The following is a 14,160-nucleotide window of genomic DNA, read 5'->3' as shown; positions in this document are numbered from 1 at the left end:
GCATGCCGTCTGGTCTGGTCTTAAAATGAATATCCTGTTTAATATTTATCCGTCAACACTATAAAGGTTTCTCTATTTAGACAACAACAACCAAACATAAGAAATGGGATTTTAGAATCCTCCAAAACACATTAACTGAACTCTCACTGCACACCTGCATCATGGCATATCTTCATGTCAAATGTCCCGTCTGCTTATTTATCACTCCCCTTATGTCACCATTACATATGCCGCCATTGCAAATACGAATACTTAAAAATGTGGTTATGAGCAAGTGGCTGTACTCATTTCCTGGGGTGGTGATATCATTCTTTCATGAGAGTCCCAAAACTTTAAATTGGAACAATTGGAACCCTGCACTTCAGTCAAATCTTTGCAGTTGGAACCGCTTTCCTAAGTATGTCAGACAGGCAATTGTGAAAAAAGAATAAAAATATTCCCACTAAGTTTTAAATGCAGCCTCATTTCAGCTCCCAATTTCCCACTGTCCTACTTTCCTCCCCCTCAAAATGGAAAGGAAAATACAATCATCTCGACACAAAATTAAAGGGGGCAAAACAGTGGACATAGTCTCAAGGGTTTTTTAAGTACTTTCAGTTAATTTCATTTTATAGTTATTAGTCAAAGACCTGCGGAGATCAGATGAAGCCAGTGTCAGACTTCTCCCTAGGTAAATTTATGGCGCTGATCCTTCTCTTTCATATCCAGATATGAACCTGTCCTATTATTATTCAAAGCAAATGACCTTTAGTGACTAAGGAATGAGGAGGCCACGGACACATCACCCATGACAAGCCACACCCTAAATCTCCCTGCTGAAGACCTAGAAGTCTTTCAGTAAATAGCTATTTCTCGATACATCATCTGGGTTATATTTCTAATTTCCCTCCAATATTCTGCTCCACCATGCAAAAGCACCCAAAATAAATGTGTTTATAAAAGAAATATGAGCTCTCTACCCAAGAGTGGTAGATGCTTTGGCAGTGAGTGTTGAGAAATGGGACACCCCGCCAGTCTGGCTTTAAGAGAACATGTTGTCTGATAGTCAGCCAGCAGGAGGTGGTGGACTCAGGCCTGCGAGGAAGAATTTTCCACATCCTGTTGTGTCTGCTCAAACACACAAACATGGATAAAGGAGATATATTTGTCTCAAGCAAGAGGAATTGGAGAAAGTCTCCAGGTTAGCTGCCCCCCTCTCATAAAAAAGAATGCTTTACTGAATATGAATGGACAATAATAAACTAATATACCACCTGCCACTTTACCCAGCCAGCTGTTGGTACAGCACTTCTACAACAATTAGCAGGCAAGAGGCTGGAGTGACTATCGACCACATAATTATAGAGACATTTCTTGCAGCCACTGACAAGAGGGTCGCACCTTCATTTGTTAAGTTGCCAACATCATGAAACCTCAAACCTACGTCTGAAGAGAATTTATTTCTGCACAAACATGCTCAGTTCACCGTTCAGCAGCCACGTCCCGACAGTGGGACTCACTGATCAAAGTGATGGGAAGCGTAGTGGACTCTTAAGTCCCAAGAAAAGCAGGCAGCTCTGGGACCAAGTCAGCCTCACGTCTCTGGCTAATTAGCAAAAACCATTAAGGCGCCGTGCTGTTTGCATTCCTAATGTACACCACTCAGTGCAACACATGATTCACATATTCAGTAAGAAACGCTGGTGGGTTTGTCTAACATGGCACCCCAGTGTTCGCAGATCAAACACATTTGTACGCACTTTCACCAGGGAAGATCCAGTGAGCTGATAACTGGATGAGTGAATGCCATAAAATGCTGTTAAAAGCATTCATCAGGAGCGGTGTGTTTCTACTTTAAAAGGCTAAGCCTCACATTGGCGGCTAAAGTCTCCGGCGGACTCCAATAGGCACAGCCCAACACACTCATCGATGCTCCTCATTTGAAGGACAATGCTCTTTTCATCCCCTGTTAAGTCTCAAGTGTGCTTGAGTGCAACTTTTTAATCCCAGGACGCAGTGGAGAGGCTGTGCCTGAATTATAAATCAAGAGGATGTAGATTTGTAAGCAGCCAGGTTTGGTGTGCTCAATAATTAATGGCATGTTTACACCCAAGCCGACCTGACTTCCGTATTTTATGGCACTGTGTGCGCTAACAAGCTCTCGCTGACAGGCAGTCAGGACCGGTCAGGGGACATAAGAAGAGTATGGCAGAGGCATCATCGCTGTGTTTTTTTTTTCCTGACTTAGTGGAGCTAAATGTTATCCAGGATGTCTACACAACTCCAGTTATATTCCGCCTCTATATTCATGAGACCTTGAAGTGAAGCTACATAGGGAGTAATGGATGAGGATTCCTGCAGATGGAACAATATATCAAGTCAGCGGAGCATATACTGGGATTCTTTTTGGAGCATAAGGGGGTGAGGGGAGATGGCAGGGTGCGTTGTACCTCCTTTACGGTCCTACTTAATGTCTGATGGCAAAGTATCGCTGTCATTGCTAGTCACACTTGACTACATAAAATATGGGAACATCTCAGCATAAGGGGCCAAAATCTCAATCTCCTAAAGATCATCATCTAATGTTATCTAATGTTATGTTATGTTATGTTATGTTATGTTATGTTATGTTATGTTATGTTATGTTATGTTATGTTATGTTATGTTATGTTATGTTATGTTATGTAATCTTTATTGTTTTGACTAGAGACTGAGAAACAATAAGGGCTGTAACGTGAGCGTGTCTCACAACACAGACCCACAGGGTTCAAAGAAGAAGACACCGGGTTAGTCATTTGGGAAGGAGTAGAAAGGACCAGATCAGATATGCCTTTCAATCCAGTCCCACATCAACCCCATCACCTGATTTGGACTTCCACCATCCCTCGCTCACTGTGCACTGTTGCCTAGTAAACATCTACCTTAGTGATTAAAGGTAATCACTAAGGTAGAGGAACAAGCCAACGTGATAGTAAATTGAACATGAATAAATAAAACTTTTAAATGTGTGTAGCTTGTTCTGAATTGTATATTGTTTTGAAACTTACATTAACATTTTAATCGATGTGAAGTGTGGTGTGTGAGGAAAGTGTCCTTTGATGCGACGGCCATTTCTCCTCATACCACAGACTGTGCTGAGAGAACAATGACAACACAGGAACCCTCATAGATTACAGCCAGCTACGTCGACTAGGTGTTGCAGTCTGACTGTCCACACCACCGCCATGCTTATTATCAGCCAAACTCCAACTCTGGGGCATAACTGCAGCTAAGAGCCTGACCTCCCACCCTGCAAAAACTCCTTTGGCTACCAACTATAAAAGAGATTTCAAACGCCTCCTGTCTCACCTTGTGTCTGACCTTGATCATATCACCACTACTCTCACATTCTTCGCCTCCATCCATCTTGCACACGCTTCGGAGACTGTCTCCCATCAGGTTTAGAAATGTACCCCAAACATCCCACCGGCAGCAGTAGCTGCAGCTGATGGTACGGCATCCCCAACAACGCATCCTAAGAAGTGATTTGGCATGTCCCTCATCCTGGCAGCCCTCAGAGCCATCGTTCAATAGCCGCCCTGGAACAGCCATATAAGAAGACTGAAGACAAGTGGGAGGATGAAATCGCATCTTCCTCTGCCCCTACGAGGAAGCAAAAATGATGAATTGCGGAAAATCTTAGTTGGCACCCCTATTAAAGCAGTCCGTGATTAAACCTGCGAAGCAAAGGATCAGAAAATAGCTGATGCGGAAAGAAATACCCATTAGAGAAACGCCCAAATGTCTCTCAGGCCGGGCTCGGTGACACTTGGCTCATAAATGGCCTGTCTCAAGTCAAATCAGGGAAATATCAACACAATAAATTACCGGGCTCATCACTTACTGTTGTCCCCGCTCAGATACGCCCCAGTAATCTGTCTATCTGCCTTCACAACAGCCGAGATGAGATTCTGTCACATCGCACCCCACAATCTCCCAGGACATTTGCATAACTATGCTGGGTATCTCTGAGCCAAACATGTTTTTCAGCAGATAATTGGATTCTGAAATTAGTTTTATACAAAAGGAAATAAAAAAAAACACAACAACAGTGATTTCTTCAGTGAGTGGATTTACATTATCATTTGGAAGATAAAACTGAGAGGAGCTGTAATTGTGTGTCAGTGGAAGAATTACCGCTTCAGAGGGAACTTCAGGAGCTAATACTATATTCACTTTCTGCTTAGCATGCAGAGCCGAACCTCTCACTCTGACAGGGCAAACCTCATTAAGATAAAGTAAACTAATTCAGTTCAGAATGAAGGCTAATGCGTCACGTCAAGATACTGAGACAGGCTAAAAAAGTGTCTTGTGGGGACGCACTAGCTTGCAAGTACAGCTGTTTCACACTGGCGATTAAGCACATTCGAGGTGACAATGAAATATCACACTTTGAATTGGTCTCATTGAAGCTTTTAACACACCAGGATTACACGGAGACGAGTTAATCCCTATCTACTTTTTTTTTAATTCAACACACACGCAGAGTATTTCAGGACAGTCAGAAATATAAGCAACAATACACACTTGGATTGTTGGCTGAATGAACCTACTCAATTGCCAGACAACACAGCAGCCATCTTCAATGGTTCAATGGCTAAAAAGACGCCCCACTCTTGACTCATGACTGAAGACAACTGGCTGAGACAACTTTCTGAGGTAGGTGTTGAGAGGGAGGTCAAGATGGTGGACGTCACCTCAGAGTCATAAGCAGTTCAATGCGGTACAATTTCCTCAGCAGGTAGAAATAGTTTGGCCCTTCTCTTAGAGCAGTGATTCTTAACCAAAGGGCCGGGGCCGCGAGTGCCTCTTAGAGGGCCACTAAACGTTTTTTTGTTTTACACCTTCGGCCCGTGAGACACTCAGTTGTAATACATGAGCCACGTATGGTGGCGGTAGTGTGTCACTGAATTGACTTGACAGCTGCAAATCTCTGATAGTTAACATTAACAACTACAGAGACGTTCTTGAAAAGAAAAAATGATAAAGAAAGTGATGCCGGCCCCATCAGTAAAAACTGTTCATGAAAGCACCTGTTGAAGCAGTTTTAAAAATACGATACTTTCATTTACACTTTACCTATATCTTCTTTGGAGTACGGAGGGAAATAAAATATATTATTTTTTATTTCATGATATTTAGACATGGTTTAATTATACTTATTTTATTCAGAATTCTTTTCAGGTTTTCCAATTTTCGCAACAGTTCTATAACTTGAATGGGCCCCGGTCCTATTTGCTCTGGGAAAGGTGGGCCCTCAGATCAAAAAGGTTTAGAACATTTGCAAAGTTTGTCCAGTCCACTTGTTATTAAAGTATAAGTATTTGTGCTGCACTACAAGCTTCATACCCGAGCACTGGATTTTGTTCTTGGTCTTGTCATTTCTGTCATTAATATTCACATGGTGGAGCACGAGCTGGATGTAAAGTCAAGACCTACACTTTCACCAGACGACTCATTCGTGAACCGTGTGGCACCAGCGAACTGTTGTTACTCGGGAAGAGATTTAAGGTTCTTGTGAAACAGAGGGAATGGACAAGAGAAAAGAAGCGTTAATTGCTGAGGTGATGTGGGCAGGCATCCATTAAGGCACAGCATGGCAGATGGCATTTAACAGAGAACAGCAAAATGCCATGACAATTAATCAGGGCCTCGAATGCCAACTCTACTACTCCCCACTGTTCATGGACAGCGGTGCATGTGAGCATGCTGGGACAAGACACACACCGATGTAGCCCTCAATAACCATGTGAGCAACACTGTTATGTCACATTTCCTTTCCTCATCTGGAAGGCAGAGCCCCACAGAGATGTAAGATGAACACAGCAATCGCAGCGAAGTCTGGGAGACGGCAAACGCATCATTCAGCAGGGAGTTGGGAATTGCTTTCAAACAACCAAAATGTAATTGACAGGAAGAAATGTGCTGCCATTTCACTGCTGCGACTGTCATTAACACATTTTTTATTTGGTACAAGCTCCAAGGCAGTATTGTGTTCTCGCTGTTAAACTCCTCCCCGGTGTAGAAAATGCGTTTCAAAATGTTTTGGAGCAGAGCCCTGTTTGTTGAACAATGGCCCCGGGGAGACAAAATGAGAAGACGCACACAGAAAGGAGGAAAATCGGAGGAGCCGGATTGAAATTACAGTGGTGAATTCATCTTAGTCAGGTGTGTGCCACTTAAGAGCACGTTATAATAAAGCTTCAACGATGCGCATTGAACAAAAAGCTTCTTCAACCTGTTGTGTTGCCAACATTTCTGCACATTTAACAGGACTGTAGGGTCTAGACATAAAGAAAACATACAGCATCTCTCTCACCTGAAATCTATCACTGCTTCTCACCTGGACTCATTGTAGTTGGAGTCAGCGTGTGCGGCTGGGGACGACTGTCTCCGACACTCGGACCCTCAACATCGGGTCCCCTCAGGGCTGTGTTCTCTCTCCATGGCTCTTCTCTCTGTACACTAACTGCTGCACCTCCAGCCACCAGTCCGTGAAGCTGATCAAGTCTGCGGATGACGCCACCATCATCGGGCTCATCTCAGATGGAGATGAGTCGGCTTACAGCAGGGAGGTGGAGCGGCTGGTGTCCTGGTGCAGCCACAACAACCTGGAGCTCAACGCCCAGAAGACAGTGGAGATGGTCATAGACTTCAGGAGAGTCACAGTTTCTCTGTCCCCTCTCATGTTGGCTGGTTCACCCATTCCTATCGTAGACTCCTTCTGCTTCCTAGGAACCACCATCACTGAGGTCCTCAGTGATGGTGGACCTATGTATGAGGTCCACCATCACTGAGGACCTCACACATATCTTGAGGAACACTCAGAATTAAGCAGAATTAGCTTTAGCATCAAAACTCTATTCTGTTCTTGCTCGCGTTTGTTTTTATGAAACAGGAAGTTTTACAACTAACAAGACAAGTAAACATATTTGACGGAAGTATCAAGCAGAACAGCTAACTGTTGTCTAACTTAAGAACTTCATGATGAAAATGCGTGACAGAATTGAGCAGCGAATGAATCAATGCTACGGACTGTTAGCAACACTGCTTGTAGCTGGTCATTAACTTCGCTGTTTTATCTCCATGCGTTTGTCATTTCTTCTCAATCATACTACAGTAACACGACTCAATGAATACCTTTACTGGAGAACGACAAAGACAGCCAAGGTACCTGCTGCTGCCGGGGTTCCGCGTCCATCATGCTGAAGTGAAACAGCGTCATCTGCTGGAGTCGTACTGGAGCGCTGACGTCACAAAAGGGTGGGGCCAACAACATTCTCCAGGTCAAAGTTGACTCAGGTTTCCTTTCATTTCAGATTATATTTTCATTCTATCTAAATGAGTTTAAATGAAATTATTGAATAAGGCATGGAATATCATTGTCAGGCCAGAAATGTATAGAAGAAAATTCCAAAAGAAGATATTGGGAAATCAGTGGTTGAGAAGAAGAAGACAATCTAAAAGCCCATAATAGTATCATGAACTTCTGATTCTGAACTGCAGAAAAGAATATATTAGATCACAAGCCAACCCCTTTCGTGAGGCCGAATTACAATTGTTACTGAAATGATGGTATGGTGATGATGTGGTGAAGCAAAACTAAAGATCAGACCACAACATGAAGTGTCAAAAGGAAGATCATTGACCATGAAAAAGTCCAAATACAAATACTCCTCCTTGTATGGTTTGGAAACAGTGGCACTGAGGAAAAGACAGGAGGCAGAGCTGGAGGAAGCAGAGATGAAGATGCTGAGCTTCTCTCTGGGAGTGAGCAGGATGATGATAGGATCAGAGGGACAGCACATGTGCTCAGGTGTTTAGGAGACCAAGTCAGAGAGGCTGGATGGAGATGGTTTGGACATGTACAGAGGAGAGAGAGCAAGTACATTGGTAGATGAAGATGTTGAGGTTGGAACTGCCAGGCAGAAGGTGGAGAGGAAGGTCACAGAGGAGGTTTATGGAGGTGGTGAAGGAGGACATGAGGTTTGTAGGTCTGAGAGAAGATGGTCAGATGGAGGAAGATGATCCACCGTGGCCACCCCTGAAGGGAGAAGCCCAAAGAAAATGAAGACGAATAAAAAATGGAATATCATTGTACATATTTGAAAGAAAATGTATTTGTAATAATAATAATAATAATAATAATAATAATAATAATAATAATGATGATGATAACAAGTAGATACTGGTAGGGGGTCGCATGTGGCCATCATTTCAATCCTAAATCATAAAATGTACTGAACTGACTGAACTGAATAAGCACGGTGGCAACGAATTATGGACACAAGAGGGCGCTACCTGCATATATGTTGAAGACTGCCTGGCCGTTGGGTTTCTGAAGGACTGTGTCCACATTTATACCCTCCTCAAAATGATAACTGAGATTATAACAGTGCTCTTTTCTATTGCAGTCATCTTTAAAACAATATACAAAATAATACAGTTTTTTTTTTTTAATTTTTGAAAGGATAAAAATACAAAAAAAAATGTTGTAAACACTGTCTTCTACTGAAACCAACTGTGTATGACTTGAAGCCATTTCAATGTACATCAGGTCACATCTGACTGATGGAAATGACACAAGACGATTAGGATCACATACTGTCCTGTTACAGTTATTGACGTGAAGCAATAGGTGTAAATGAGACTTGACAGCAAAGTCTGACATCTCTTTGCCCCGAGGCCAGAGCAGGTGTAGACATGGAGGGAACAATCTGTCTAGATTACATCAACTCATCCCAGGGCCGAGGGAGAGCTGGGAATGAGGGGTGCAGCAATAACCTGGGGATCACTTCTCCCTGAGTCAACATCAAAGATCAGTGTTTAGTTTTCATTATTTCCAAAAGACACAGAGCTTCTGCAAGTAAAGCCTCGCACAAATGAATACCAGCTCATCCAGAATACAAGCTTTTCCCCAATGGTCCCGTTTTTCATCGCAATAGCTGAGACTGTGTGGGGTGTTTTATTAAGTGAAGGAGGAATGTTTGTCGACGAAGCAACTGCTGACACCCACAAAGAGAAGCCAGTAATCTGTGTAAATGTGTCTCTGAATTGTTGCTTTCATAAGCAATAGAGCTGTTATTACAGGTAATACAGTCAGCATGACAAGTGTATCTTAGTCTCACTGTCACAGGACCAGTGAGATCACCAGTACAACAATAGCAGGACGAAAGACGATACACTGATGGATAGATACAGTTCACGGGGTGAATGAGTGAAAGGTGACACGGGTCTGTGTGAGGTATGAGGTGGCACCTGCTGAACATTCAGCACGTCATAACACAGCTGTAAAATTCCTTTTAAACCATTTGTTAGCAACACGTTTACACACTCTGGAGAGTTTACAACTGGAGGCCCTCAGGCCGACTGTGAGGACTATTTCTATTTGGACTTTTTCATCACATTTCACATTTTGTGGTCTGATCTTTAGTTTTGCTTCATGAAATACCACATATTTATCATCATTTCAATAACACTTGTAATTCTGCCTCACCAAAAGGGGTTGGCTTGTGATCTAATATATTCTTTTCTGCTGTTCAGAATCAGAAGTTCATGATGCTATTACAGGCTTTTTGTCCCGGTCTTTAAGATTGTTTTCTTCTTCTCAACCACTAATTTCCCAATATCTTAATTTGGAATCACTGTTTTTCTTTTACATTCATTCTGCTCATAGTGTTTAACTGCCCGAGGGACTTCCAATATATATATATATATACATATATATATATATATATGGAGTGAGAATGTCTTGGCCAGGGTTTGAGACAAGTTCAGGTGGAGGAGGATTCTGGACCAGATCAGCAAACTTGCATCGGCTGGCTGAGACGGATGTTGGAGTCCAATGAATTTCTGTTTTCCAGTCGTACATACCAGCCACTCACTCCTCCTAGTGCTCCTAGTGTGTCAATAGTATAGCAGGCTGTCATCACCCATTTCTAGGGACAATTCCGTGTACAGTTGTTACAGTTACAGTACAGTGCTACCAGTCACTTGGTACGTCACGGAATGTCAATATATCCATAAACTAAGGACTAAAGGCTCAGATTAATGTATGTTTATAAACGTATTTTTTCCATTAGATTGCAAGCCGAAGTCCGTCATTCCTCAGCTTCTTTAGTAGCTGCAGTCCAGGCAACACCACCCACAGTTGAATCATAAACACAAAGTCAAATCTGCATTTGGTTCTGCCCTGTGTCACAATCTGTCAATACAGGTTACACCTTTTAGGAAAACTCGTCCATAAATCACCTGTCGAGAAACAAAGCTGACACTTGTCCTCCAGAGGCTTATCCTCTTATTTGACTTCATCTAAGGAGCGACTTTCCTCTAAGCTGCAGGATAACAGGTGAAAACAGTGTTTGCCCTGACACATCCATAATGAGTCCACCGCTGAGCCTCTCCCAGCAGGGTGTTAGGGCTGGTCTGTGTTGACAGCGGTGTTGCTCCAGTAAGCCCGATGATTCACTCCCAATGTTGTTGGTTGAGATGAACACGGCCGTGGTGCAAGAATCAGACTGTGACGACATTAGCAGTGAGATGTGACCCAATGTTTCTCTGTGGTCGAAAAACCAGCGCACTTGCTTTTTGTTTTGGCAGACAGGTCTCGCTTCGATAGTATGGTGACTCATTGCTTTAGAAAACAGTGTCCCACCGGCTGCTGTCCTGGTGAGTGTCTTTGTGCTTGAGGGGTCTTTGTAGCGGACATCCGAATCAAAAAATAACACCGTGGTGATTTGTTCAGCTGTAACCAACCGATTTTGTGTCACACATTTTTTTTGTCGGAAGGCAACAAACAAGACCAAACAGCATTTTAGGGACGGCTATTTGATGGTCACAAAAATAGAAGAGAGTGAGCTCCCTTTTTGCAAAGCACTGCCCACAAACAATACATTTTAATTCCCATTGTCCAAGAATATACAGAAGCTAATGGGTGTCTGTAGTTGGTGATGTTGAATTTGATGTATTTTCCATTTATATATGTATATATAACAGCCAACAGTGTCCCGCGTCTTCTGCTGGCATTGACTTGGGCATCACCCAAAACTCAGACTGGACCTCGGCTTTGGTCTTAAAGAGGTGACTAGATGTTTGAACCTCTCGCAAGTATGTCACCTTCCTACATTTCAACCCACATTCAACTAGGAAGAGAATGCAAGGAATTTCAAGGAAAATATTGGTGCATGCAGTGCCGTTGAATCTGTGAGCTATTGAGGGAGCAATGGGGAATCCAAGGGGCTCCAGGTTCAAATCATACAGTTGGAAAGATACACAATAAAAAAAAAACTATATTTCACATCTAAAAAAGTTTTTCAAACCCAGCATAGCATGTTGAGGGTGTTGAGTCTAGGTCTCAAAGAGGGTGGGGTCCCTTGTTGTTGTTGCTCACGGCAGAGATAGACTGTCGCCCATAAAGTTAGAGCCTGAGGTTTGCTCATTGTAAAGAGCAAATCACTGTTGGTTGGCACTTAACCAAGGTCCGCCTGGTAATTGAAGCAATTGTGGGGAGCGTTTGAGCTCTATTGTAGCTGCGGTCCAGCGAGGGAAGTCCCCTTGCCACAACCTTTTGTGATGCGTGACACTTGAGCCCCAACACAAGAGCGGCACCTGTAACCTGACGAGACAAGGTCACAACAAGGAGCATTTTCCTTTGGTTATCCAAGTCACTCCCGGCGCTGTTGTTGTCTTTCTGTCCGGCAGAAAACAAGGGTGGGATCCACAGTTGATACAGGTGGTGGGAGGATGTGTGAGGTTCTAGTTTAGCTAAACCAGAGAGAAAGAGTCTACCATTCACACTCTGTATTTGTTCTAATAGCTTCCAGAGAAGGCAAACACACAAGCAGCGCTGTCCAGATGTTTTCTTTCTAGCCTTTGTCTCTCTCTGGACTTTTCCCTAAAATGAATATTACCTTGTTCTACCAAAGTAGCTGGATAATTTGTTCCATTTGAGCTGAGGGGGAAGCCGGCAGGCCGGCGACAGTCAGGCGAGCAGCCACACAGGTTAAGACCTTGTTGGAGAGTATCACGTAGCTGCCTTTTATGACCTGTTTAACACGCCAGAAGTGAGAGAAACCATTTTCTGACCGTGTTCAACACTGGATGAATGTAGCCTTTGCTGAAAAGGCATCTTGAAACGAATGTTCACTGTGAGAGGGAAAATGGCAGAGTGGAAAAACAATCGTGCGAATTAAACTGGATATTTGCTCGAGGTTTCCATTGAGCGAATGTTTGTGATCAATCACATGACAAAAGGGAAAGCTTGATTCATACAGCACAGGAGAGACCGGTCTAAACCCATGCACCACACCTGCCGTGTGACCAATGCTTGGCTCACGTCATGCGACTATAAGTGGGAAATGTGTGTACGTACGGCCAGCGTGACCCAAATGGGAACATCTGTGAGTGCTTTTCATTATTCTCCACCGTGCAGACAAGCTCATCCTGGCAGCCAACAAAAAACATGCATGCTTTTCTACTGACATGGCAAGTTCAAGTCAAGTCACATGACACTGCTTACAATCAATAGTCAGCTTGAAAGGCACCAGCCAGGACAGGCGCAAATACCTTTGCTCCTAAATGAAAATTGGGTATGAAAATCTGACACAACATTTGTCAATGACCCAAGCAACGCACGGGCCCCGGACGCCAGGCATCGGCTCCAGTATGCACTGCTTGTTCACTCTCTGTCTCACCGATCGAAGAAAACCCTAGTTTTTCAGGTAAAAATTGCAAAATAAATAGTTTGCCTGACATCAAAAGACTGAATTCTGAATGTAATGTACCTTGCCAAATACAAACTCCAACTCCAATTGTTGCCAGTAACATGACATTTGCGAGCCATCATCTTACCCAGAGATGGTTCAGCAATATGGCTGCCAGTAACTTCACTGCTTGGACATCTAATGGCCAAATATGAGAAGATATTGTGCGAATCAGCAGCAGCAGTGAGGCAGCTCTGGAGTGTAACGTTGTGTTTATCACACTGCTGTTTATTATGCGTGTCAGAACCAATATGTTTATATGAGCGATCTCCTGCGCAGGAGCCTGGTCCCTAATTCCTTGAAGGATCAGCGAAGGGTCCCAGTGTGAACAGTTAGTCTCCGAGGAGAGTAATAACAATCCATGATGCCTTCCACATGCTCCTGACACACACTTCTTCTGACTATTTTGTCCTTCATCGTGTGTGTGAAGTGGGACAGACAGAGAGAGACAAAGATGAGGGTGAGGGAAAGTGAGTGGGAGGGAGGAAAATGTGAGTTTATATTTCAATTGCACCCCAGCAGCTACACAAACACTGGATGATGATGGGCGGGGGAGACAGCGGTGAAGGCAGAGGGATGGATGGATGCGGAGAGAGGGAAGAAGGGCGGGAGTGAGGCGCTCGGCAGAGCCACTGAGTCTAGACTCCAGATGTGCAGGCAGCAGCATAGAGGCTGTTTTGGCCCCCACCAGGCTGCTAAGGGAGTATCCCCAGCACATGTCCCCATGCTGCCTGTAAATCAGTCCAGCAAGGCCTGAGGCAGCGCTGCAGCCACAAAACCCCTCCGCCCAGACCCCCTAAATGGGCCGTCCAGCGACAGTCGGACGCCAGTAGGCCCGATGTCTGTAATCGACTCTCCCCTCGACTACACAAGATGCAAGTTTGTTCCAAGTTCAAACACTTTTTTCCATGTGTCCGCCAACACAAAGTGTTGGGGTGTCTCAAACATGACTGAATCTGTGGAACTCTGTTCACCGTGTTTCCGAGCCATGAATGCCTTGAGAACCTTTGAATCAAGGTCATCAGCCATTGGTTTAGATCTTGTGTCAACATCGAGGACCAAGGGCCAAATTTGAGCCACAAGTCTCCGTATGTGGCCTGCAGTGGATGCCGCTCCCACATTTTCAGCTGTACCTGATACGTTTTGAAAAACCTGGATCTGTGTTTCCATGTCGACAGCTGAATGAATGACATTGCTGCCTTGTCTGCCTCAGCTCTCTGCCCAAAACGTGTCACTCCACAGCACTTACGAGAGAGCCGTGCTCATATGCTCCTTCTTTCTCCATAAAGCTGTGAACAGAGACGTAGGGCCTACACTTGCTACTGTCCTTGTACAGCACACAAACTTCCTGTTGTTTCTTGTTAGCTTTACAGCGCCAGCT

The 14,160-nt window shown here is 43.9% G+C and overlaps 1 protein-coding gene across 2 annotated transcripts in view; it reads right to left on the bottom strand.

Moving 5' to 3' along the window:
• Positions 1 to 7,107, bottom strand: part of sulf2a (sulfatase 2a) — a 50,104-nt gene extending 42,997 nt beyond the window's left edge. For both annotated transcript variants that reach the window (XM_053868407.1, XM_053868408.1), the window contains exon 1: positions 6,362 to 7,107. The gene's annotated coding sequence lies outside the window, so the exon portion shown is untranslated. The remainder of the gene's footprint in view (positions 1 to 6,361) is intronic.
• Between the last annotated feature and the right edge of the window lie 7,053 nt (positions 7,108 to 14,160).

The sequence above is a fragment of the Synchiropus splendidus genome, chromosome 6 (assembly GCF_027744825.2).
Source record: "Synchiropus splendidus isolate RoL2022-P1 chromosome 6, RoL_Sspl_1.0, whole genome shotgun sequence".
NCBI lineage: Eukaryota > Metazoa > Chordata > Actinopteri > Syngnathiformes > Callionymidae > Synchiropus > Synchiropus splendidus.
Note: the sequence above shows the minus strand (reverse complement) of the source record. Positions and strands in the feature narration are given on the sequence as shown.